Source organism: Phyllobates terribilis, unplaced genomic scaffold (genome assembly GCF_046119375.1).
Source record: "Phyllobates terribilis strain yellow unplaced genomic scaffold, ASM4611937v1 Scaffold_693__1_contigs__length_808095, whole genome shotgun sequence".
NCBI lineage: Eukaryota > Metazoa > Chordata > Amphibia > Anura > Dendrobatidae > Phyllobates > Phyllobates terribilis.
In genome coordinates, this window is record NW_027363453.1 from 152,999 (window position 1) to 178,508 (window position 25,510).

At 44.1% G+C, this 25,510-nt stretch overlaps 14 non-coding genes and 1 pseudogene across 14 annotated transcripts; all 15 read right to left on the minus strand.

Annotated features, from left to right (window-relative positions):
- Positions 1-1,030: 1,030 nt before the first annotated feature.
- Positions 1,031-1,221, minus strand: LOC141235896 (U2 spliceosomal RNA). Its single transcript, XR_012301599.1, has one exon. It is a non-coding gene; the product is annotated as a U2 spliceosomal RNA (small nuclear RNA).
- Positions 1,222-2,336: 1,115 nt separating this feature from the next.
- LOC141235897 (U2 spliceosomal RNA) lies at positions 2,337-2,527 on the minus strand. Its single transcript, XR_012301600.1, has one exon. It is a non-coding gene; the product is annotated as a U2 spliceosomal RNA (small nuclear RNA).
- Positions 2,528-3,645: 1,118 nt separating this feature from the next.
- On the minus strand, positions 3,646-3,836 carry LOC141235898 (U2 spliceosomal RNA). The gene has a single exon (XR_012301601.1). It is a non-coding gene; the product is annotated as a U2 spliceosomal RNA (small nuclear RNA).
- Positions 3,837-4,951: 1,115 nt separating this feature from the next.
- Positions 4,952-5,142, minus strand: LOC141235899 (U2 spliceosomal RNA). The gene has a single exon (XR_012301602.1). It is a non-coding gene; the product is annotated as a U2 spliceosomal RNA (small nuclear RNA).
- A 1,112-nt stretch (positions 5,143-6,254) lies between these two features.
- Positions 6,255-6,445, minus strand: LOC141235900 (U2 spliceosomal RNA). The gene has a single exon (XR_012301603.1). It is a non-coding gene; the product is annotated as a U2 spliceosomal RNA (small nuclear RNA).
- Positions 6,446-7,563: 1,118 nt separating this feature from the next.
- Positions 7,564-7,754, minus strand: LOC141235901 (U2 spliceosomal RNA). The gene has a single exon (XR_012301604.1). It is a non-coding gene; the product is annotated as a U2 spliceosomal RNA (small nuclear RNA).
- Positions 7,755-8,869: 1,115 nt separating this feature from the next.
- LOC141235902 (U2 spliceosomal RNA) lies at positions 8,870-9,060 on the minus strand. The gene has a single exon (XR_012301605.1). It is a non-coding gene; the product is annotated as a U2 spliceosomal RNA (small nuclear RNA).
- A 1,112-nt stretch (positions 9,061-10,172) lies between these two features.
- On the minus strand, positions 10,173-10,374 carry LOC141236347 (U2 spliceosomal RNA; annotated as a pseudogene).
- Positions 10,375-16,515: 6,141 nt separating this feature from the next.
- On the minus strand, positions 16,516-16,706 carry LOC141235903 (U2 spliceosomal RNA). Its single transcript, XR_012301606.1, has one exon. It is a non-coding gene; the product is annotated as a U2 spliceosomal RNA (small nuclear RNA).
- A 1,112-nt stretch (positions 16,707-17,818) lies between these two features.
- Positions 17,819-18,010, minus strand: LOC141236283 (U2 spliceosomal RNA). The gene has a single exon (XR_012301974.1). It is a non-coding gene; the product is annotated as a U2 spliceosomal RNA (small nuclear RNA).
- Positions 18,011-19,122: 1,112 nt separating this feature from the next.
- LOC141235906 (U2 spliceosomal RNA) lies at positions 19,123-19,313 on the minus strand. Its single transcript, XR_012301608.1, has one exon. It is a non-coding gene; the product is annotated as a U2 spliceosomal RNA (small nuclear RNA).
- A 1,112-nt stretch (positions 19,314-20,425) lies between these two features.
- LOC141235907 (U2 spliceosomal RNA) lies at positions 20,426-20,616 on the minus strand. Its single transcript, XR_012301609.1, has one exon. It is a non-coding gene; the product is annotated as a U2 spliceosomal RNA (small nuclear RNA).
- Positions 20,617-21,728: 1,112 nt separating this feature from the next.
- LOC141235908 (U2 spliceosomal RNA) lies at positions 21,729-21,919 on the minus strand. The gene has a single exon (XR_012301610.1). It is a non-coding gene; the product is annotated as a U2 spliceosomal RNA (small nuclear RNA).
- Positions 21,920-23,031: 1,112 nt separating this feature from the next.
- Positions 23,032-23,222, minus strand: LOC141235909 (U2 spliceosomal RNA). The gene has a single exon (XR_012301611.1). It is a non-coding gene; the product is annotated as a U2 spliceosomal RNA (small nuclear RNA).
- Positions 23,223-24,334: 1,112 nt separating this feature from the next.
- Positions 24,335-24,526, minus strand: LOC141236285 (U2 spliceosomal RNA). The gene has a single exon (XR_012301976.1). It is a non-coding gene; the product is annotated as a U2 spliceosomal RNA (small nuclear RNA).
- Positions 24,527-25,510: the final 984 nt, after the last annotated feature.

The window sequence follows — 25,510 nt, forward strand, 5'->3', positions numbered from 1 at the left end:
AAGACATGTTGTCAACCTCTAGATCCCTTACATGCCTGCACTTTTCGGCTTGCTGCTGCTGCAATCCACGCGTTTTAGATCTGCATAACTCCACCTCTTTAAACACAGCACCTTCACCCCCTGCTGTTCCCACCCGCCTCAACACCGTTGGAAGGGAGGAGAACCAATTAAGGCGGGGGGTGGGGTGGAACGAGCAGCTGTCTACCCTTAGCAGGAGGGCTCCTGATTACATACCTCTCCTGCTGCTGCTGCTGCTGGCTGTCCAGCAGCAGACTGAAGGTGGCTGCTGCTGTGCACAGGTATATAAAGGCTCAGAGCCTATTATGACACGCGCAGCCAGCGTTCCATTGCCACATTCCATCTACTGCAGGCAGGATACCTGGCTGGCTGAATGTCGCTGGGAAGCTCACACAGACCGCCATAAGCAACAGTTTAACAGAATGCCACAGACTAATCAACCAAACTTTTTGGGTTGGGTTCTCTTTTATAGTTTGCAGGCATTAAATGAAAGAAGTCAGTGTTCCAGCAGAAGGAGACAACGTTTCAGAAAAGGCATTGTAGCAAACCAAAAAAGAAATTTTAAGCGCAGCAGAGTAACCAGCGCACATACCTGTTAGCTCAGGTGAGTTTAAAAGGCTGCTGTTGATAACAAGGGCATTTGCTAAATAGATGGTGTGTGTGCAACAATATACTGAAAGGTCAATTATATTGTGCAGCTTATCTCACCACCTGTAGTTATTTAGGTGAAAGCTCCAAAATGCTTGCCTAATATGTCTGTTTATCCAAAAGGAAGTAAAAAGGGAGAGCTAGAAAGATAGCATTGCATCACATTACATGGCAATGCAATGCACAGTTGCTGAAGTTGAACCAAAATGAGCTTGTAATCTGGCTTCTGCAACTTTGAACATGAAAAATCCAATGAGGAGAAGAAAAGCAAAGCCAAAGAGTCCATCCCAAAATCCGACAAACAAGCAAAATGAACAAAAAACATTGAATTCAATTCTTTCTGATTTTAGAAACTGCATTAAAGAAGGGGTGCACCGGTCCTGGAGATACTGCAATACCAGGTCAATGCGTGGAGTGGACAGAGCAAGCTCTTTTTCCATCTCCCTGTTCTAAAAATCCATTTAATATATGGTCCCCAGATAGGGGACGTATCAGATATTAAACTGATAAGAACAGATACTACACTTGATCTTAGCCAAAAGGCCGAGAAGCGATAACCAGAATTGGTTTCAAACTACGGAGCCACCCAAGGATCCTGAAAAGTCCATTTGTGGAGATGAGCTCCTGGACTCCCGTTAAGAAGACATGTTGTCAACCTCTAGATCCCTTACATGCCTGCACTTTTCGGCTTGCTGCTGCTGCAATCCACGCGTTTTAGATCTGCATAACTCCACCTCTTTAAACACAGCACCTTCACCCCCTGCTGTTCCCACCCGCCTCAACACCGTTGGAAGGGAGGAGAACCAATTAAGGCGGGGGGTGGGGTGGAACGAGCAGCTGTCTACCCTTAGCAGGAGGGCTCCTGATTACATACCTCTCCTGCTGCTGCTGCTGCTGGCTGTCCAGCAGCAGACTGAAGGTGGCTGCTGCTGTGCACAGGTATATAAAGGCTCAGAGCCTATTATGACACGCGCAGCCAGCGTTCCATTGCCACATTCCATCTACTGCAGGCAGGATACCTGGCTGGCTGAATGTCGCTGAGAAGCTCACAGAGACCGCCATAAGCAACAGTTTAACAGAATGCCACAGACTAATCAACCAAACTTTTTGGGTTGGGTTCTCTTTTATAGTCTGCAGGCATTAAATGAAAGAAGTCAGTGTTCCAGCAGAAGGAGACAACGTTTCAGAAAAGGCATTGTAGCAAACCAAAAAAGAAATTTTAAGCGCAGCAGAGTAACCAGCGCACATACCTGTTAGCTCAGGTGAGTTTAAAAGGCTGCTGTTGATAACAAGGGCATTTGCTAAATAGATGGTGTGTGTGCAACAATATACTGAAAGGTCAATTATATTGTGCAGCTTATCTCACCACCTGTAGTTATTTAGGTGAAAGCTCCAAAATGCTTGCCTAATATGTCTGTTTATCCAAAAGGAAGTAAAAAGGGAGAGCTAAAAAGATAGCATTGCATCACATTACATGGCAATGCAATGCACAGTTGCTGAAGTTGAACCAAAATGAGCTTGTAATCTGGCTTCTGCAACTTTGAACATGAAAAATCCAATGAGGAGAAGAAAAGCAAAGCCAAAGAGTCCATCCCAAAATCCGACAAACAAGCAAAATGAACAAAAAACATTGAATTCAATTCTTTCTGATTTTAGAAACTGCATTAAAGAAGGGGTGCACCGGTCCTGGAGATACTGCAATACCAGGTCAATGCGTGGAGTGGACAGAGCAAGCTCTTTTTCCATCTCCCTGTTCTAAAAATCCATTTAATATATGGTCCCCAGATAGGGGACGTATCAGATATTAAACTGATAAGAACAGATACTACACTTGATCTTAGCCAAAAGGCCGAGAAGCGATAACCAGAATTGGTTTCAAACTACGGAGCCACCCAAGGATCCTGAAAAGTCCATTTGTGGAGATGAGCTCCTGGACTCCCGTTAAGAAGACATGTTGTCAACCTCTAGATCCCTTACATGCCTGCACTTTTCGGCTTGCTGCTGCTGCAATCCACGCGTTTTAGATCTGCATAACTCCACCTCTTTAAACACAGCACCTTCACCCCCTGCTGTTCCCACCCGCCTCAACACCGTTGGAAGGGAGGAGAACCAATTAAGGCGGGGGGTGGGGTGGAACGAGCAGCTGTCTACCCTTAGCAGGAGGGCTCCTGATTACATACCTCTCCTGCTGCTGCTGCTGCTGCTGGCTGTCCAGCAGCAGACTGAAGGTGGCTGCTGCTGTGCACAGGTATATAAAGGCTCAGAGCCTATTATGACACGCGCAGCCAGCGTTCCATTGCCACATTCCATCTACTGCAGGCAGGATAAATGGCTGGCTGAATGTCGCTGAGAAGCTCACAGAGACCGCCATAAGCAACAGTTTAACAGAATGCCACAGACTAATCAACCAAACTTTTTGGGTTGGGTTCTCTTTTATAGTCTGCAGGCATTAAATGAAAGAAGTCAGTGTTCCAGCAGAAGGAGACAACGTTTCAGAAAAGGCATTGTAGCAAACCAAAAAAGAAATTTTAAGCGCAGCAGAGTAACCAGCGCACATACCTGTTAGCTCAGGTGAGTTTAAAAGGCTGCTGTTGATAACAAGGGCATTTGCTAAATAGATGGTGTGTGTGCAACAATATACTGAAAGGTCAATTATATTGTGCAGCTTATCTCACCACCTGTAGTTATTTAGGTGAAAGCTCCAAAATGCTTGCCTAATATGTCTGTTTATCCAAAAGGAAGTAAAAAGGGAGAGCTAGAAAGATAGCATTGCATCACATTACATGGCAATGCAATGCACAGTTGCTGAAGTTGAACCAAAATGAGCTTGTAATCTGGCTTCTGCAACTTTGAACATGAAAAATCCAATGAGGAGAAGAAAAGCAAAGCCAAAGAGTCCATCCCAAAATCCGACAAACAAGCAAAATGAACAAAAAACATTGAATTCAATTCTTTCTGATTTTAGAAACTGCATTAAAGAAGGGGTGCACCGGTCCTGGAGATACTGCAATACCAGGTCAATGCGTGGAGTGGACAGAGCAAGCTCTTTTTCCATCTCCCTGTTCTAAAAATCCATTTAATATATGGTCCCCAGATAGGGGACGTATCAGATATTAAACTGATAAGAACAGATACTACACTTGATCTTAGCCAAAAGGCCGAGAAGCGATAACCAGAATTGGTTTCAAACTACGGAGCCACCCAAGGATCCTGAAAAGTCCATTTGTGGAGATGAGCTCCTGGACTCCCGTTAAGAAGACATGTTGTCAACCTCTAGATCCCTTACATGCCTGCACTTTTCGGCTTGCTGCTGCTGCAATCCACGCGTTTTAGATCTGCATAACTCCACCTCTTTAAACACAGCACCTTCACCCCCTGCTGTTCCCACCCGCCTCAACACCGTTGGAAGGGAGGAGAACCAATTAAGGCGGGGGGTGGGGTGGAACGAGCAGCTGTCTACCCTTAGCAGGAGGGCTCCTGATTACATACCTCTCCTGCTGCTGCTGCTGCTGGCTGTCCAGCAGCAGACTGAAGGTGGCTGCTGCTGTGCACAGGTATATAAAGGCTCAGAGCCTATTATGACACGCGCAGCCAGCGTTCCATTGCCACATTCCATCTACTGCAGGCAGGATACCTGGCTGGCTGAATGTCGCTGAGAAGCTCACAGAGACCGCCATAAGCAACAGTTTAACAGAATGCCACAGACTAATCAACCAAACTTTTTGGGTTGGGTTCTCTTTTATAGTCTGCAGGCATTAAATGAAAGAAGTCAGTGTTCCAGCAGAAGGAGACAACGTTTCAGAAAAGGCATTGTAGCAAACCAAAAAAGAAATTTTAAGCGCAGCAGAGTAACCAGCGCACATACCTGTTAGCTCAGGTGAGTTTAAAAGGCTGCTGTTGATAACAAGGGCATTTGCTAAATAGATGGTGTGTGTGCAACAATATACTGAAAGGTCAATTATATTGTGCAGCTTATCTCACCACCTGTAGTTATTTAGGTGAAAGCTCCAAAATGCTTGCCTAATATGTCTGTTTATCCAAAAGGAAGTAAAAAGGGAGAGCTAGAAAGATAGCATTGCATCACATTACATGGCAATGCAATGCACAGTTGCTGAAGTTGAACCAAAATGAGCTTGTAATCTGGCTTCTGCAACTTTGAACATGAAAAATCCAATGAGGAGAAGAAAAGCAAAGCCAAAGAGTCCATCCCAAAATCCGACAAACAAGCAAAATGAACAAAAAACATTGAATTCAATTCTTTCTGATTTTAGAAACTGCATTAAAGAAGGGGTGCACCGGTCCTGGAGATACTGCAATACCAGGTCAATGCGTGGAGTGGACAGAGCAAGCTCTTTTTCCATCTCCCTGTTCTAAAAATCCATTTAATATATGGTCCCCAGATAGGGGACGTATCAGATATTAAACTGATAAGAACAGATACTACACTTGATCTTAGCCAAAAGGCCGAGAAGCGATAACCAGAATTGGTTTCAAACTACGGAGCCACCCAAGGATCCTGAAAAGTCCATTTGTGGAGATGAGCTCCTGGACTCCCGTTAAGAAGACATGTTGTCAACCTCTAGATCCCTTACATGCCTGCACTTTTCGGCTTGCTGCTGCTGCAATCCACGCGTTTTAGATCTGCATAACTCCACCTCTTTAAACACAGCACCTTCACCCCCTGCTGTTCCCACCCGCCTCAACACCGTTGGAAGGGAGGAGAACCAATTAAGGCGGGGGGTGGGGTGGAACGAGCAGCTGTCTACCCTTAGCAGGAGGGCTCCTGATTACATACCTCTCCTGCTGCTGCTGCTGGCTGTCCAGCAGCAGACTGAAGGTGGCTGCTGCTGTGCACAGGTATATAAAGGCTCAGAGCCTATTATGACACGCGCAGCCAGCGTTCCATTGCCACATTCCATCTACTGCAGGCAGGATACCTGGCTGGCTGAATGTCGCTGAGAAGCTCACAGAGACCGCCATAAGCAACAGTTTAACAGAATGCCACAGACTAATCAACCAAACTTTTTGGGTTGGGTTCTCTTTTATAGTCTGCAGGCATTAAATTAAAGAAGTCAGTGTTCCAGCAGAAGGAGACAACGTTTCAGAAAAGGCATTGTAGCAAACCAAAAAAGAAATTTTAAGCGCAGCAGAGTAACCAGCGCACATACCTGTTAGCTCAGGTGAGTTTAAAAGGCTGCTGTTGATAACAAGGGCATTTGCTAAATAGATGGTGTGTGTGCAACAATATACTGAAAGGTCAATTATATTGTGCAGCTTATCTCACCACCTGTAGTTATTTAGGTGAAAGCTCCAAAATGCTTGCCTAATATGTCTGTTTATCCAAAAGGAAGTAAAAAGGGAGAGCTAGAAAGATAGCATTGCATCACATTACATGGCAATGCAATGCACAGTTGCTGAAGTTGAACCAAAATGAGCTTGTAATCTGGCTTCTGCAACTTTGAACATGAAAAATCCAATGAGGAGAAGAAAAGCAAAGCCAAAGAGTCCATCCCAAAATCCGACAAACAAGCAAAATGAACAAAAAACATTGAATTCAATTCTTTCTGATTTTAGAAACTGCATTAAAGAAGGGGTGCACCGGTCCTGGAGATACTGCAATACCAGGTCAATGCGTGGAGTGGACAGAGCAAGCTCTTTTTCCATCTCCCTGTTCTAAAAATCCATTTAATATATGGTCCCCAGATAGGGGACGTATCAGATATTAAACTGATAAGAACAGATACTACACTTGATCTTAGCCAAAAGGCCGAGAAGCGATAACCAGAATTGGTTTCAAACTACGGAGCCACCCAAGGATCCTGAAAAGTCCATTTGTGGAGATGAGCTCCTGGACTCCCGTTAAGAAGACATGTTGTCAACCTCTAGATCCCTTACATGCCTGCACTTTTCGGCTTGCTGCTGCTGCAATCCACGCGTTTTAGATCTGCATAACTCCACCTCTTTAAACACAGCACCTTCACCCCCTGCTGTTCCCACCCGCCTCAACACCGTTGGAAGGGAGGAGAACCAATTAAGGCGGGGGGTGGGGTGGAACGAGCAGCTGTCTACCCTTAGCAGGAGGGCTCCTGATTACATACCTCTCCTGCTGCTGCTGCTGCTGCTGGCTGTCCAGCAGCAGACTGAAGGTGGCTGCTGCTGTGCACAGGTATATAAAGGCTCAGAGCCTATTATGACACGCGCAGCCAGCGTTCCATTGCCACATTCCATCTACTGCAGGCAGGATAAATGGCTGGCTGAATGTCGCTGAGAAGCTCACAGAGACCGCCATAAGCAACAGTTTAACAGAATGCCACAGACTAATCAACCAAACTTTTTGGGTTGGGTTCTCTTTTATAGTCTGCAGGCATTAAATGAAAGAAGTCAGTGTTCCAGCAGAAGGAGACAACGTTTCAGAAAAGGCATTGTAGCAAACCAAAAAAGAAATTTTAAGCGCAGCAGAGTAACCAGCGCACATACCTGTTAGCTCAGGTGAGTTTAAAAGGCTGCTGTTGATAACAAGGGCATTTGCTAAATAGATGGTGTGTGTGCAACAATATACTGAAAGGTCAATTATATTGTGCAGCTTATCTCACCACCTGTAGTTATTTAGGTGAAAGCTCCAAAATGCTTGCCTAATATGTCTGTTTATCCAAAAGGAAGTAAAAAGGGAGAGCTAGAAAGATAGCATTGCATCACATTACATGGCAATGCAATGCACAGTTGCTGAAGTTGAACCAAAATGAGCTTGTAATCTGGCTTCTGCAACTTTGAACATGAAAAATCCAATGAGGAGAAGAAAAGCAAAGCCAAAGAGTCCATCCCAAAATCCGACAAACAAGCAAAATGAACAAAAAACATTGAATTCAATTCTTTCTGATTTTAGAAACTGCATTAAAGAAGGGGTGCACCGGTCCTGGAGATACTGCAATACCAGGTCAATGCGTGGAGTGGACAGAGCAAGCTCTTTTTCCATCTCCCTGTTCTAAAAATCCATTTAATATATGGTCCCCAGATAGGGGACGTATCAGATATTAAACTGATAAGAACAGATACTACACTTGATCTTAGCCAAAAGGCCGAGAAGCGATAACCAGAATTGGTTTCAAACTACGGAGCCACCCAAGGATCCTGAAAAGTCCATTTGTGGAGATGAGCTCCTGGACTCCCGTTAAGAAGACATGTTGTCAACCTCTAGATCCCTTACATGCCTGCACTTTTCGGCTTGCTGCTGCTGCAATCCACGCGTTTTAGATCTGCATAACTCCACCTCTTTAAACACAGCACCTTCACCCCCTGCTGTTCCCACCCGCCTCAACACCGTTGGAAGGGAGGAGAACCAATTAAGGCGGGGGGTGGGGTGGAACGAGCAGCTGTCTACCCTTAGCAGGAGGGCTCCTGATTACATACCTCTCCTGCTGCTGCTGCTGCTGGCTGTCCAGCAGCAGACTGAAGGTGGCTGCTGCTGTGCACAGGTATATAAAGGCTCAGAGCCTATTATGACACGCGCAGCCAGCGTTCCATTGCCACATTCCATCTACTGCAGGCAGGATACCTGGCTGGCTGAATGTCGCTGAGAAGCTCACAGAGACCGCCATAAGCAACAGTTTAACAGAATGCCACAGACTAATCAACCAAACTTTTTGGGTTGGGTTCTCTTTTATAGTCTGCAGGCATTAAATGAAAGAAGTCAGTGTTCCAGCAGAAGGAGACAACGTTTCAGAAAAGGCATTGTAGCAAACCAAAAAAGAAATTTTAAGCGCAGCAGAGTAACCAGCGCACATACCTGTTAGCTCAGGTGAGTTTAAAAGGCTGCTGTTGATAACAAGGGCATTTGCTAAATAGATGGTGTGTGTGCAACAATATACTGAAAGGTCAATTATATTGTGCAGCTTATCTCACCACCTGTAGTTATTTAGGTGAAAGCTCCAAAATGCTTGCCTAATATGTCTGTTTATCCAAAAGGAAGTAAAAAGGGAGAGCTAGAAAGATAGCATTGCATCACATTACATGGCAATGCAATGCACAGTTGCTGAAGTTGAACCAAAATGAGCTTGTAATCTGGCTTCTGCAACTTTGAACATGAAAAATCCAATGAGGAGAAGAAAAGCAAAGCCAAAGAGTCCATCCCAAAATCCGACAAACAAGCAAAATGAACAAAAAACATTGAATTCAATTCTTTCTGATTTTAGAAACTGCATTAAAGAAGGGGTGCACCGGTCCTGGAGATACTGCAATACCAGGTCAATGCGTGGAGTGGACAGAGCAAGCTCTTTTTCCATCTCCCTGTTCTAAAAATCCATTTAATATATGGTCCCCAGATAGGGGACGTATCAGATATTAAACTGATAAGAACAGATACTACACTTGATCTTAGCCAAAAGGCCGAGAAGCGATAACCAGAATTGGTTTCAAACTACGGAGCCACCCAAGGATCCTGAAAAGTCCATTTGTGGAGATGAGCTCCTGGACTCCCGTTAAGAAGACATGTTGTCAACCTCTAGATCCCTTACATGCCTGCACTTTTCGGCTTGCTGCTGCTGCAATCCACGCGTTTTAGATCTGCATAACTCCACCTCTTTAAACACAGCACCTTCACCCCCTGCTGTTCCCACCCGCCTCAACACCGTTGGAAGGGAGGAGAACCAATTAAGGCGGGGGGTGGGGTGGAACGAGCAGCTGTCTACCCTTAGCAGGAGGGCTCCTGATTACATACCTCTCCTGCTGCTGCTGCTGGCTGTCCAGCAGCAGACTGAAGGTGGCTGCTGCTGTGCACAGGTATATAAAGGCTCAGAGCCTATTATGACACGCGCAGCCAGCGTTCCATTGCCACATTCCATCTACTGCAGGCAGGATACCTGGCTGGCTGAATGTCGCTGAGAAGCTCACAGAGACCGCCATAAGCAACAGTTTAACAGAATGCCACAGACTAATCAACCAAACTTTTTGGGTTGGGTTCTCTTTTATAGTCTGCAGGCATTAAATTAAAGAAGTCAGTGTTCCAGCAGAAGGAGACAACGTTTCAGAAAAGGCATTGTAGCAAACCAAAAAAGAAATTTTAAGCGCAGCAGAGTAACCAGCGCACATACCTGTTAGCTCAGGTGAGTTTAAAAGGCTGCTGTTGATAACAAGGGCATTTGCTAAATAGATGGTGTGTGTGCAACAATATACTGAAAGGTCAATTATATTGTGCAGCTTATCTCACCACCTGTAGTTATTTAGGTGAAAGCTCCAAAATGCTTGCCTAATATGTCTGTTTATCCAAAAGGAAGTAAAAAGGGAGAGCTAGAAAGATAGCATTGCATCACATTACATGGCAATGCAATGCACAGTTGCTGAAGTTGAACCAAAATGAGCTTGTAATCTGGCTTCTGCAACTTTGAACATGAAAAATCCAATGAGGAGAAGAAAAGCAAAGCCAAAGAGTCCATCCCAAAATCCGACAAACAAGCAAAATGAACAAAAAACATTGAATTCAATTCTTTCTGATTTTAGAAACTGCATTAAAGAAGGGGTGCACCGGTCCTGGAGATACTGCAATACCAGGTCAATGCGTGGAGTGGACAGAGCAAGCTCTTTTTCCATCTCCCTGTTCTAAAAATCCATTTAATATATGGTCCCCAGATAGGGGACGTATCAGATATTAAACTGATAAGAACAGATTTTTTTTTTTTTTTTTTTTACAAAACCATTCAGGTTTAAAACAATAATGCAGAATAAAAGGTCGTCTCCTCATCTGAAAAAAACAACCATTCCACAATCATTTATCGTTTAAAACTCATCATGATGGTTTCTTTTATTATCCAGTTAAATTGAAAAAATGCAATATACACATCAGAAAAAAACAAAATTACAGACTAATTATATGTTTCCATTTCCGGAATTTCCATACTCCCTCTGCATCCATCCCACCTTTCATATCACACTTATAATAGAAATATAACTTCTCAAGGACCATTTTAACACAATCATCCACCTCAAAACGCTCATTTTTAAACACATACAAGTTCCGGCAATTCCACAAAACCTCCTTCACACAAGCCAAAAACAGCCACAAAATCCTATCCTTTTCACGGTTTAACATGCATAACCCAAACATGACAATTTCAAAATTCAAACGTTTCACCCCAGTCAATTCCATACATAACCCACCCAATTTAGACCAAACATCCTTCGCAAACCTACATGACCATAGAACATGATGGACCTCTTCATTACACCCACACCGCTCTCTCGGACACCTTTCAGACACCGCCAACCCTTTCCTTTTTTGTACACTCCTCACAGGTAAAATCCCATGCAAAGACATCCAAACTAAATCTTTCTGTTTGTTAGACATATCATGTTTGACCAGCTTACACCAGACTTCCTCCGCTTCAGCTGACCTTAACCCATTAATTTCACACATCCTATTATCCGCACACATCCTTTTCACCATGCTTTTATTCTTCAGAAAACTCACCATCTGAACTTTCTCAAGATGAAATTTTTTGATAAAACATTCCAATTGTAGGTACCAATAAGGGCATACATAAGCAGTAGGTTTACAGTTATCATAATTCATCCATTTTAACCGATGGAAGATGGAGCCTCCAAGGTATCTACACATACATGCAGCCTTGGATTGCTTTAATAAAAGTCCTGCAAAAAAACTAATACAATTCAGACCAATAAAAGTCTCGATGTTAGGGAATCCTAGGCCACCATTCCTTTTACACCTATGAAGAAATTCCCTCTTGGCCTTCTCTATATTACTGCCCCAAAGGAACACAAAAAGTAATCTATTAATCTTCTTCAAAACTCCAACAGATGGGGGAAAAATCAAAGCTACATAAATAAGCATAGGGAGAATGATACTTTTAATGATTAAAATTTTCCCAGTAAAGGACAGATCACGCAGACGCCATAATTCCAATTTCCTTGCAATTTTACCACCCAGATCCTCCCAACTCTTGTCCCCTCTTAAACTCTCATCCAGACACACCCCCAACACTTTAATCCCCCCTTCCACACATTCCATATCTGCATCACTCACTTTTTTACTACTAAAAAATCCCTTAACCTTACTTTTTTCCCAATTTATTTTGAAAGCAGAGGCCACACAAAAACATTGGACTAACCATTTAACCCTTGCGACATCACTCTCAGAATCACACAACACACACACATCATCCATATAACCAATCACTTTAATAGCCTTACCATCACAGCCAGGGATCAAAAACCCCTTTAAAACTGTATCCCTTCTAATAAGCTGGAGAAGAGGCTCCATCACACAAATAAACATGATTGGAGAAAGCGGGCATCCCTGCCTCACCCCTGACAATATTTCAAAAGACTCAGATAAAAAACCATTCACCTGCATCACACTTCTAGCACCCTCATACATTCCCATAATCAATCTAACCAAGCGCTCTGGAAAGCCCATCTTCAACAACACATTAAACAAAAACACATGAGCCACACAATCAAAGGCCTTTTCAAAGTCAAGCGCACATACAATCACACCTTTCTTTCTTCTCTTACAATCCTCTAGCACATCCCTCACCAGACAAATGTTCTCTTGTATCCTCCGTTCAGGCACTGCACACACTTGTTCCTCCTCAATCACAGATGCTATCACTTCTCTCATACGACAAGCCAAAATTTTCGCAAAAATCTTATAATCAGCATTAAGCAGCGTAATTGGTCTCCAGTTGGCTAGCCTCTTTCTATCACCTTTTTTAAACAATAACACAACCAAACCTCCCTTCATACACTCAGGCATACTCACTCCGGCAAACAAGGATTTCATGACTTCAAACAGATCCTGAGAAACAACGTCCCAATATTTTGCATAAAAATCACATGGGATTCCATCCTGCCCAGGGGATTTGTTCTTCGGAGACTTGGAGATCACACCCAACAATTCTTTCTCTGTTAAATCATCCATCAAAGCCTGACTTTCACTTTCTGTAACAAAATTTCCAAGTACCTGCAAAAACTCATTCTCGTTCCCCAAATCACACTTTTTCTCCCCATACAAGCCTTTATAAAAATTAACCACTTCCTTGATCACTCCCTCACCATGTACCTCATCACCCTTATCATTCACTAACACATGCATATCCCGTTTACCACCACACATTTTCTTAAAAAAGAAGCGCGTACATTTCTCATTCTGTTCCCTAAACTTCACTCTCGACCGGAATATGATTTCCTTTCCTCGTCCAAACATCCAATCACCCATTTCGTTCTTCATTTTAACCAACTCACTTTTAACATCTATACCCATAGCTCTACATTCATGCAAAAAGGAAATCCTCCTATTTATTTGTGTATATAATAATCTCCTCTTTTTAGCCTTAATATAGCCAATTTTCCTGAAAAAATCCCTAATTCTAACCTTGACCCACACCCACCATTCCAAGATATTGCAAAAATCCCTTTTCCTCCTCACCCAACCATGGTATTTTTTTGAAAAACACCTGAAAACTTGCTTGTCATCCAGAACACTCACATTCATCCGCCACCTCCCTTTGCCATAGAAAAAAACATCCACCTCAAACACCCCAAGCAAACACTCATGATCAGAGAAGCAAACTTTCTCTTGGGAATACTTAACACATTTAACTGCCGGTGAGGAAACAAAAAAATAGTCCAGTCTAGACTCGGCATGGCCATCATCTGAATGATATGTAAAAGGTCCCGGCTTCTCCGACACAGCATCCCTAAGGGAGAAGTCTTTAGTCATTTGGTTCCATAGATTACCTGTAACATCCACTTTAGATTGCCATGAACCTGCCCTTGCTTCTTTTGAAAAAATACAGTTAAAGTCACCAATAACAAAAACAGGCAACTTGCCATGCAAAAAAAAAGTCAATTTTTTGAAGAGTGATAAGCGCTCATTTTTATCCACATTTGCATATATGCAAATTAGTTTAAAGTCCCAACCAAGGTATGATAGAGTGATACAAGCACATCTTCCTTCCAGAATAATAGTTTTCTGTTTTAAGCGAATGTCTCTGTTTTGGATAAGGATTCCAATGCCATCATTTCTGTTAGTATTAGAAAAGGACCACACTGCCTCCCCATACAGCCACTCATTTTGTTTAGGAAATTTAGATAAACCACATTCTTGAACACATATAATGTCACAGCCCTTAGATGCCAAATAGTCCAGAACAGTGGCACGCTTTGTCGCTGATGCAAACATACGTACATTCTGGGAGATTATTTTCAGCCGCAGGACCATAGGTGTCAATGCAGGTTATGGAGACCGGGAAGACCAGAAAAGGAAATCAACATGTCTCAGGCCACCTCAGAAAATTCAAATAGGCTCTCCAAGCCTGCCACATCCTTTTCCTCTAAGAAACCTTCACTAGGTGATATGGGAGTGGCCTTATAAGGTTCATTCAAATGTGAGTCCTCCCCAGAGTCAGATAGGACGGAAAAAGGGTTGTGAGACTCAAAAGACTCAAATTTCTTCTTTCGTAACCTCTTTACAGTTTTACCAGTCTTCTTCTGTTTGGCCAAGGCTTTACAAACGATGGCAGCATTTTCAGCTGAAGGCATCCTGGCAGCCTCTATTTCCTCTGGAGAAACTGACCACTGTATGTCAACGGAACTTGGGGCAGACATCTCCTCAGAGCTTTCCACCTCCTCAATTACCTCACTGAGAGCCGTCTCAGCCCCTGACCCAGAAGGCAACTCTACAGGTGGTGCCACACCCACGTCAGGCTGCACCTGGTCTCCAAGATTTCCCTCTACAGTGATATCATGCACCTCAGCCACAGTGGGAATAAAATCCACCACTTCCTCCACCATTGTAGTAGTTTCAGGAACAACACGAGGGATTTCAGTAGGGCCCTCCTGTGCCTGATGAGCCCCCTGTCTCTCCCCCCATGTCCTACGTCTCTCAGTATTAAGACGCGCCAAAAAAACCTGACGGCTAACATTAGGACATGATCTACAAGTGTGGCCATTTTCACCACATAAGTCACATATTGCAGGATAGGGACATTCAAAGGCTTCATGCCCTGATTTTTTACAATTCCTACAAGTTACATCAGAGGTACATTCCGCAGCTATATGGCCATAACAAAAACATTTCCTACAAAAAGAGGGCTGACCAGGATAATGTAGGAATCCTCTATTTCCTCCAATGGAGAAATTTGCAGGTGGGTGCATGGTTCCACCAATACCCTCAGGGTCAGATTTGAAACGAGCCCAAAATTTCACATTCCCATTGAAAACAGCAAAAATATTCTTTTGCATGATTCCCCCCCTTATTACTGAGCAATACCGTGATAAGAAAGCTCTAATCAAAGGGATCTCCACAAACGGGTTATACATGTGTACAGTAATGGGCCTTTCAATATTAGAAAACAAAGGCTTAGGGATTATAAATTGTAAATACTCATGATGTCTTTTCTCTTTTAAACGCTGAAAGAAAGTCAAACAGTCTGCTTCCAAGTAGAAAGAAATGTCATAATTACCAGCTTTAGGAAACTCCTGGATACAAAAAATCTTCTCCAGTTTAAATCCCGTCAATTCCATCACTATATTCCGGACAATAAATTCCAAGCCGATGTTATGTCTGTGGTCCTCAATAACCTCCAATCGCACGGTATTCTTTACAGCCGCCATTGTAATGCCCAAGGCACGGATCGCTTTCTCCACCACACGAGCCGAAAATACGCACCCCTCAGCCCAGACCGAGGCAAACACCCCGATCTGAGCCAAAAGGCCGAGAAGCGATAACCAGAATTGGTTTCAAACTACGGAGCCACCCAAGGATCCTGAAAAGTCCATTTGTGGAGATGAGCTCCTGTACTCCCGTTAAGAAGACATGTTGTCAACCTCTAGATCCCTTACATGCCTGCACTTTTCGGCTTGCTGCTGCTGCAATCCACGAGTTTTAGATCTGCATAACTCCACCTCTTTAAACACAGCACCTTCACCCCCTGCTGTTCCCACCCGCCTCAACACCGTTGGAAGGGAGGAGAACCAATTAAGGCGGGGGGTGGGGTGGAACGAGCAGCTGTCTACCCTTAGCAGGAGGGCTGCTGATTACTTACCTCTTCTGCTGCTGCTGCTGGCTGTCCAGCAGCAGACTGAAGGTGGCTGCTGCTGTGCGCAGGTATATAAAGGCTCAGAGCCTATTATGACACGCGCAGCCAGCGTTCCATTGCCACATTCCATCTACTGCAGGCAGGATACCTGGCTGGCTGAATGTCGCTGAGAAGCTCACAGAGACCGCCATAAGCAACAGTTTAACAGAATGCCACAGACTAATCAACCAAACTTTTTGGGTTGGGTTCTCTTTTATAGTCTGCAGGCATTAAATGAAAGAAGTCAGTGTTCCAGCAGAGGGAGACAACGTTTCAGAAAAGGCATTGTAGCAAACCAAAAAAGAAATTTTAAGCGCAGCAGAGTAACCAGCGCACACACCTGTTAGCTCAGGTGAGTTTAAAAGGCTGCTGTTGATAACAAGGGCATTTGCTAAATAGATGGTGTGTGTGCAACAATATACTGAAAGGTCAATTATATTGTGCAGCTTATCTCACCACCTGTAGTTATTTAGGTGAAAGCTCCAAAATGCTTGCCTAATATGTCTGTTTATCCAAAAGGAAGTAAAAAGGGAGAGCTAGAAAGATATCATTGCATTACATTACATGGCAATGCAATGCACAGTTGCTGAAGTTGAACCAAAATGAGCTTGTAATCTGGCTTCTGCAACTTTGAACATGAAAAATCCAATGAGGAGAAGAAAAGCAAAGCCAAAGAGTCCATCCCAAAATCCGACAAACAAGCAAAATGAACAAAAAACATTGAATTCAATTCTTTCTGATTTTAGAAACTGCATTAAAGAAGGGGTGCACCGGTCCTGGAGATACTGCAATACCAGGTCAATGCGTGGAGTGGACAGAGCAAGCTCTTTTTCCATCTCCCTGTTCTAAAAATCCATTTAATATATGGTCCCCAGATAGGGGACGTATCAGATATTAAACTGATAAGAACAGATACTACACTTGATCTTAGCCAAAAGGCCGAGAAGCGATAACCAGAATTGGTTTCGAACTACGGAGCCACCCAAGGATCCTGAAAAGTCCATTTGTGGAGATGAGCTCCTGGACTCCCGTTAAGAAGACATGTTGTCAACCTCTAGATCCCTTACATGCCTGCACTTTTCGGCTTGCTGCTGCTGCAATCCACGCGTTTTAGATCTGCATAACTCCACCTCTTTAAACACAGCACCTTCACCCCCTGCTGTTCCCACCCGCCTCAACACCGTTGGAAGGGAGGAGAACCAATTAAGGCGGGGGGTGGGGTGGAACGAGCAGCTGTCTACCCTTAGCAGGAGGGCTGCTGATTACTTACCTCTCCTGCTGCTGCTGCTGGCTGTCCAGCAGCAGACTGAAGGTGGCTGCTGCTGTGCGCAGGTATATAAAGGCTCAGAGCCTATTATGACAAGCGCAGCCAGCGTTCCATTGCCACATTCCATCTACTGCAGGCAGGATACCTGGCTGGCTGAATGTCGCTGAGAAGCTCACAGAGACCGCCATAAGCAACAGTTTAACAGAATGCCACAGACTAATCAACCAAACTTTTTGGGTTGGGTTCTCTTTTATAGTCTGCAGGCATTAAATGAAAGAAGTCAGTGTTCCAGCAGAGGGAGACAACGTTTCAGAAAAGGCATTGTAGCAAACCAAAAAAGAAATTTTAAGCGCAGCAGAGTAACCAGCGCACATACCTGTTAGCTCAGGTGAGTTTAAAAGGCTGCTGTTGATAACAAGGGCATTTGCTAAATAGATGGTGTGTGTGCAACAATATACTGAAAGGTCAATTATATTGTGCAGCTTATCTCACCACCTGTAGTTATTTAGGTGAAAGCTCCAAAATGCTTGCCTAATATGTCTGTTTATCCAAAAGGAAGTAAAAAGGGAGAGCTAGAAAGATAGCATTGCATTACATTACATGGCAATGCAATGCACAGTTGCTGAAGTTGAACCAAAATGAGCTTGTAATCTGGCTTCTGCAACTTTCAACATGAAAAATCCAATGAGGAGAAGAAAAGCAAAGCCAAAGAGTCCATCCCAAAATCCGACAAACAAGCAAAATGAACAAAAAACATTGAATTCAATTCTTTCTGATTTTAGAAACTGCATTAAAGAAGGGGTGCACCGGTCCTGGAGATACTGCAATACCAGGTCAATGCGTGGAGTGGACAGAGCAAGCTCTTTTTCCATCTCCCTGTTCTAAAAAATCCATTTAATATATGGTCCCCAGATAGGGGACGTATCAGATATTAAACTGATAAGAACAGATACTACACTTGATCTTAGCCAAAAGGCCGAGAAGCGATAACCAGAATTGGTTTCGGACTACGGAGCCACCCAAGGATCCTGAAAAGTCCATTTGTGGAGATGAGCTCCTGGACTCCCGTTAAGAAGACATGTTGTCAACCTCTAGATCCCTTACATGCCTGCACTTTTCGGCTTGCTGCTGCTGCAATCCACGCGTTTTAGATCTGCATAACTCCACCTCTTTAAACACAGCACCTTCACCCCCTGCTGTTCCCACCCGCCTCAACACCGTTGGAAGGGAGGAGAACCAATTAAGGCGGGGGATGGGGTGGAACGAGCAGCTGTCTACCCTTAGCAGGAGGGCTGCTGATTACTTACCTCTCCTGCTGCTGCTGCTGGCTGTCCAGCAGCAGACTGAAGGTGGCTGCTGCTGTGCGCAGGTATATAAAGGCTCAGAGCCTATTATGACACGCGCAGCCAGCGTTCCATTGCCACATTCCATCTACTGCAGGCAGGATACCTGGCTGGCTGAATGTCGCTGAGAAGCTCACAGAGACCGCCATAAGCAACAGTTTAACAGAATGCCACAGACTAATCAACCAAACTTTTTGGGTTGGGTTCTCTTTTATAGTCTGCAGGCATTAAATGAAAGAAGTCAGTGTTCCAGCAGAGGGAGACAACGTTTCAGAAAAGGCATTGTAGCAAAACAAAAAAGAAATTTTAAGCGCAGCAGAGTAACCAGCGCACATACCTGTTAGCTCAGGTGAGTTTAAAAGGCTGCTGTTGATAACAAGGGCATTTGCTAAATAGATGGTGTGTGTGCAACAATATACTGAAAGGTCAATTATATTGTGCAGCTTATCTCACCACCTGTAGTTATTTAGGTGAAAGCTCCAAAATGCTTGCCTAATATGTCTGTTTATCCAAAAGGAAGTAAAAAGGGAGAGCTAGAAAGATAGCATTGCATTACATTACATGGCAATGCAATGCACAGTTGCTGAAGTTGAACCAAAATGAGCTTGTAATCTGGCTTCTGCAACTTTCAACATGAAAAATCCAATGAGGAGAAGAAAAGCAAAGCCAAAGAGTCCATCCCAAAATCCGACAAACAAGCAAAATGAACAAAAAACATTGAATTCAATTCTTTCTGATTTTAGAAACTGCATTAAAGAAGGGGTGCACCGGTCCTGGAGATACTGCAATACCAGGTCAATGCGTGGAGTGGACAGAGCAAGCTCTTTTTCCATCTCCCTGTTCTAAAAATCCATTTAATATATGGTCCCCAGATAGGGGACGTATCAGATATTAAACTGATAAGAACAGATACTACACTTGATCTTAGCCAAAAGGCCGAGAAGCGATAACCAGAATTGGTTTCGAACTACGGAGCCACCCAAGGATCCTGAAAAGTCCATTTGTGGAGATGAGCTCCTGGACTCCCGTTAAGAAGACATGTTGTCAACCTCTAGATCCCTTACATGCCTGCACTTTTCGGCTTGCTGCTGCTGCAATCCACGCGTTTTAGATCTGCATAACTCCACCTCTTTAAACACAGCACCTTCACCCCCTGCTGTTCCCACCCGCCTCAACACCGTTGGAAGGGAGGAGAACCAATTAAGGCGGGGGGTGGGGTGGAATGAGCAGCTGTCTACCCTTAGCAGGAGGGCTGCTGATTACTTACCTCTCCTGCTGCTGCTGCTGGCTGTCCAGCAGCAGACTGAAGGTGGCTGCTGCTGTGCGCAGGTATATAAAGGCTCAGAGCCTATTATGACACGCGCAGCCAGCGTTCCATTGCCACATTCCATCTACTGCAGGCAGGATACCTGGCTGGCTGAATGTCGCTGAGAAGCTCACAGAGACCGCCATAAGCAACAGTTTAACAGAATGCCACAGACTAATCAACCAAACTTTTTGGGTTGGGTTCTCTTTTATAGTCTGCAGGCATTAAATGAAAGAAGTCAGTGTTCCAGCAGAGGGAGACAACGTTTCAGAAAAGGCATTGTAGCAAACCAAAAAAGAAATTTTAAGCGCAGCAGAGTAACCAGCGCACATACCTGTTAGCTCAGGTGAGTTTAAAAGGCTGCTGTTGATAACAAGGGCATTTGCTAAATAGATGGTGTGTGTGCAACAATATACTGAAAGGTCAATTATATTGTGCAGCTTATCTCACCACCTGTAGTTATTTAGGTGAAAGCTCCAAAATGCTTGCCTAATATGTCTGTTTATCCAAAAGGAAGTAAAAAGGGAGAGCTAGAAAGATAGCATTGCATTACATTACATGGCAATGCAATGCACAGTTGCTGAAGTTGAACCAAAATGAGCTTGTAATCTGGCTTCTGCAACTTTGAACATGAAAAATCCAATGAGGAGAAGAAAAGCAAAGCCAAAGAGTCCATCCCAAAATCCGACAAACAAGCAAAATGAACAAAAAACATTGAATTCAATTCTTTCTGATTTTAGAAACTGCATTAAAGAAGGGGTGCACCGGTCCTGGAGATACTGCAATACCAGGTCAATGCGTGGAGTGGACAGAGCAAGCTCTTTTTCCATCTCCCTGTTCTAAAAATCCATTTAATATATGGTCCCCAGATAGGGGACGTATCAGATATTAAACTGATAAGAACAGATACTACACTTGATCTTAGCCAAAAGGCCGAGAAGCGATAACCAGAATTGGTTTCGAACTACGGAGCCACCCAAGGATCCTGAAAAGTCCATTTGTGGAGATGAGCTCCTGGACTCCCGTTAAGAAGACATGTTGTCAACCTCTAGATCCCTTACATGCCTGCACTTTTCGGCTTGCTGCTGCTGCAATCCACGCGTTTTTGATCTGCATAACTCCACCTCTTTAAACACAGCACCTTCACCCCCTGCTGTTCCCACCCGCCTCAACACCGTTGGAAGGGAGGAGAACCAATTAAGGCGGGGGGTGGGGTGGAACGAGCAGCTGTCTACCCTTAGCAGGAGGGCTGCTGATTACTTACCTCTCCTGCTGCTGCTGCTGGCTGTCCAGCAGCAGACTGAAGGTGGCTGCTGCTGTGCGCAGGTATATAAAGGCTCAGAGCCTATTATGACACGCGCAGCCAGCGTTCCATTGCCACATTCCATCTACTGCAGGCAGGATACCTGGCTGGCTGAATGTCGCTGAGAAGCTCACAGAGACCGCCATAAGCAACAGTTTAACAGAATGCCACAGACTAATCAACCAAACTTTTTGGGTTGGGTTCTCTTTTATAGTCTGCAGGCATTAAATGAAAGAAGTCAGTGTTCCAGCAGAGGGAGACAATGTTTCAGAAAAGGCATTGTAGCAAACCAAAAAAGAAATTTTAAGCGCAGCAGAGTAACCAGCGCACATACCTGTTAGCTCAGGTGAGTTTAAAAGGCTGCTGTTGATAACAAGGGCATTTGCTAAATAGATGGTGTGTGTGCAACAATATACTGAAAGGTCAATTATATTGTGCAGCTTATCTCACCACCTGTAGTTATTTAGGTGAAAGCTCCAAAATGCTTGCCTAATATGTCTGTTTATCCAAAAGGAAGTAAAAAGGGAGAGCTAGAAAGATAGCATTGCATTACATTACATGGCAATGCAATGCACAGTTGCTGAAGTTGAACCAAAATGAGCTTGTAATCTGGCTTCTGCAACTTTGAACATGAAAAATCCAATGAGGAGAAGAAAAGCAAAGCCAAAGAGTCCATCCCAAAATCCGACAAACAAGCAAAATGAACAAAAAACATTGAATTCAATTCTTTCTGATTTTAGAAACTGCATTAAAGAAGGGGTGCACCGGTCCTGGAGATACTGCAATACCAGGTCAATGCGTGGAGTGGACAGAGCAAGCTCTTTTTCCATCTCCCTGTTCTAAAAATCCATTTAATATATGGTCCCCAGATAGGGGACGTATCAGATATTAAACTGATAAGAACAGATACTACACTTGATCTTAGCCAAAAGGCCGAGAAGCGATAACCAGAATTGGTTTCGAACTACGGAGCCAACCAAGGATCCTGAAAAGTCCATTTGTGGAGATGAGCTCCTATACTCCCGTTAAGAAGACATGTTGTCAACCTCTAGATCCCTTACATGCCTGCACTTTTCGGCTTGCTGCTGCTGCAATCCACGCGTTTTAGATCTGCATAACTCCACCTCTTTAAACACAGCACCTTCACCCCCTGCTGTTCCCACCCGCCTCAACACCGTTGGAAGGGAGGAGAACCAATTAAGGCGGGGGGTGGGGTGGAACGAGCAGCTGTCTACCCTTAGCAGGAGGGCTGCTGATTACTTACCTCTCCTGCTGCTGCTGCTGGCTGTCCAGCAGCAGACTGAAGGTGGCTGCTGCTGTGCGCAGGTATATAAAGGCTCAGAGCCTATTATGACACGCGCAGCCAGCGTTCCATTGCCACATTCCATCTACTGCAGGCAGGATACCTGGCTGGCTGAATGTCGCTGAGAAGCTCACAGAGACCGCCATAAGCAACAGTTTAACAGAATGCCACAGACTAATCAACCAAACTTTTTGGGTTGGGTTCTCTTTTATAGTCTGCAGGCATTAAATGAAAGAAGTCAGTGTTCCAGCAGAGGGAGACAACGTTTCAGAAAAGGCATTGTAGCAAACCAAAAAAGAAATTTTAAGCGCAGCAGAGTAACCAGCGCACATACCTGTTAGCTCAGGTGAGTTTAAAAGGCTGCTGTTGATAACAAGGGCATTTGCTAAATAGATGGTGTGTGTGCAACAATATACTGAAAGGTCAATTATATTGTGCAGCTTATCTCACCACCTGTAGTTATTTAGGTGAAAGCTCCAAAATGCTTGCCTAATATGTCTGTTTATCCAAAAGGAAGTAAAAAGGGAGAGCTAGAAAGATAGCATTGCATTACATTACATGGCAATGCAATGCACAGTTGCTGAAGTTGAACCAAAATGAGCTTGTAATCTGGCTTCTGCAACTTTGAACATGAAAAATCCAATGAGGAGAAGAAAAGCAAAGCCAAAGAGTCCATCCCAAAATCCGACAAACAAGCAAAATGAACAAAAAACATTGAATTCAATTCTTTCTGATTTTAGAAACTGCATTAAAGAAGGGGTGCACCGGTCCTGGAGATACTGCAATACCAGGTCAATGCGTGGAGTGGACAGAGCAAGCTCTTTTTCCATCTCCCTGTTCTAAAAATCCATTTAATATATGGTCCCCAGATAGGGGACGTATCAGATATTAAACTGATAAGAACAGATACTACACTTGATCTTAGCCAAAAGGCCGAGAAGCGATAACCAGAATTGGTTTCGAACTACGGAGCCACCCAAGGATCCTGAAAAGTCCATTTGTGGAGATGAGCTCCTGGACTCCCGTTAAGAAGACATGTTGTCAACCTCTAGATCCCTTACATGCCTGCACTTTTCGGCTTGCTGCTGCTGCAATCCACGCGTTTTAGATCTGCATAACTCCACCTCTTTAAACACAGCACCTTCACCCCCTGCTGTTCCCACCCGCCTCAACACCGTTGGAAGGGAGGAGAACCAATTAAGGCGGGGGGTGGGGTGGAACGAGCAGCTGTCTACCCTTAGCAGGAGGGCTGCTGATTACTTACCTCTCCTGCTGCTGCTGCTGGCTGTCCAGCAGCAGACTGAAGGTGGCTGCTGCTGTGCGCAGGTATATAAAGGCTCAGAGCCTATTATGACAAGCGCAGCCAGCGTTCCATTGCCACATTCCATCTACTGCAGGCAGGATACCTGGCTGGCTGAATGTCGCTGAGAAGCTCACAGAGACCGCCATAAGCAACAGTTTAACAGAATGCCACAGACTAATCAACCAAACTTTTTGGGTTGGGTTCTCTTTTATAGTCTGCAGGCATTAAATGAAAGAAGTCAGTGTTCCAGCAGAGGGAGACAACGTTTCAGAAAAGGCATTGTAGCAAACCAAAAAAGAAATTTTAAGCGCAGCAGAGTAACCAGCGCACATACCTGTTAGCTCAGGTGAGTTTAAAAGGCTGCTGTTGATAACAAGGGCATTTGCTAAATAGATGGTGTGTGTGCAACAATATACTGAAAGGTCAATTATATTGTGCAGCTTATCTCACCACCTGTAGTTATTTAGGTGAAAGCTCCAAAATGCTTGCCTAATATGTCTGTTTATCCAAAAGGAAGTAAAAAGGGAGAGCTAGAAAGATAGCATTGCATTACATTACATGGCAATGCAATGCACAGTTGCTGAAGTTGAACCAAAATGAGCTTGTAATCTGGCTTCTGCAACTTTCAACATGAAAAATCCAATGAGGAGAAGAAAAGCAAAGCCAAAGAGTCCATCCCAAAATCCGACAAACAAGCAAAATGAACAAAAAACATTGAATTCAATTCTTTCTGATTTTAGAAACTGCATTAAAGAAGGGGTGCACCGGTCCTGGAGATACTGCAATACCAGGTCAATGCGTGGAGTGGACAGAGCAAGCTCTTTTTCCATCTCCCTGTTCTAAAAAATCCATTTAATATATGGTCCCCAGATAGGGGACGTATCAGATATTAAACTGATAAGAACAGATACTACACTTGATCTTAGCCAAAAGGCCGAGAAGCGATAACCAGAATTGGTTTCGGACTACGGAGCCACCCAAGGATCCTGAAAAGTCCATTTGTGGAGATGAGCTCCTGGACTCCCGTTAAGAAGACATGTTGTCAACCTCTAGATCCCTTACATGCCTGCACTTTTCGGCTTGCTGCTGCTGCAATCCACGCGTTTTAGATCTGCATAACTCCACCTCTTTAAACACAGCACCTTCACCCCCTGCTGTTCCCACCCGCCTCAACACCGTTGGAAGGGAGGAGAACCAATTAAGGCGGGGGATGGGGTGGAACGAGCAGCTGTCTACCCTTAGCAGGAGGGCTGCTGATTACTTACCTCTCCTGCTGCTGCTGCTGGCTGTCCAGCAGCAGACTGAAGGTGGCTGCTGCTGTGCGCAGGTATATAAAGGCTCAGAGCCTATTATGACACGCGCAGCCAGCGTTCCATTGCCACATTCCATCTACTGCAGGCAGGATACCTGGCTGGCTGAATGTCGCTGAGAAGCTCACAGAGACCGCCATAAGCAACAGTTTAACAGAATGCCACAGACTAATCAACCAAACTTTTTGGGTTGGGTTCTCTTTTATAGTCTGCAGGCATTAAATGAAAGAAGTCAGTGTTCCAGCAGAGGGAGACAACGTTTCAGAAAAGGCATTGTAGCAAACCAAAAAAGAAATTTTAAGCGCAGCAGAGTAACCAGCGCACATACCTGTTAGCTCAGGTGAGTTTAAAAGGCTGCTGTTGATAACAAGGGCATTTGCTAAATAGATGGTGTGTGTGCAACAATATACTGAAAGGTCAATTATATTGTGCAGCTTATCTCACCACCTGTAGTTATTTAGGTGAAAGCTCCAAAATGCTTGCCTAATATGTCTGTTTATCCAAAAGGAAGTAAAAAGGGAGAGCTAGAAAGATAGCATTGCATTACATTACATGGCAATGCAATGCACAGTTGCTGAAGTTGAACCAAAATGAGCTTGTAATCTGGCTTCTGCAACTTT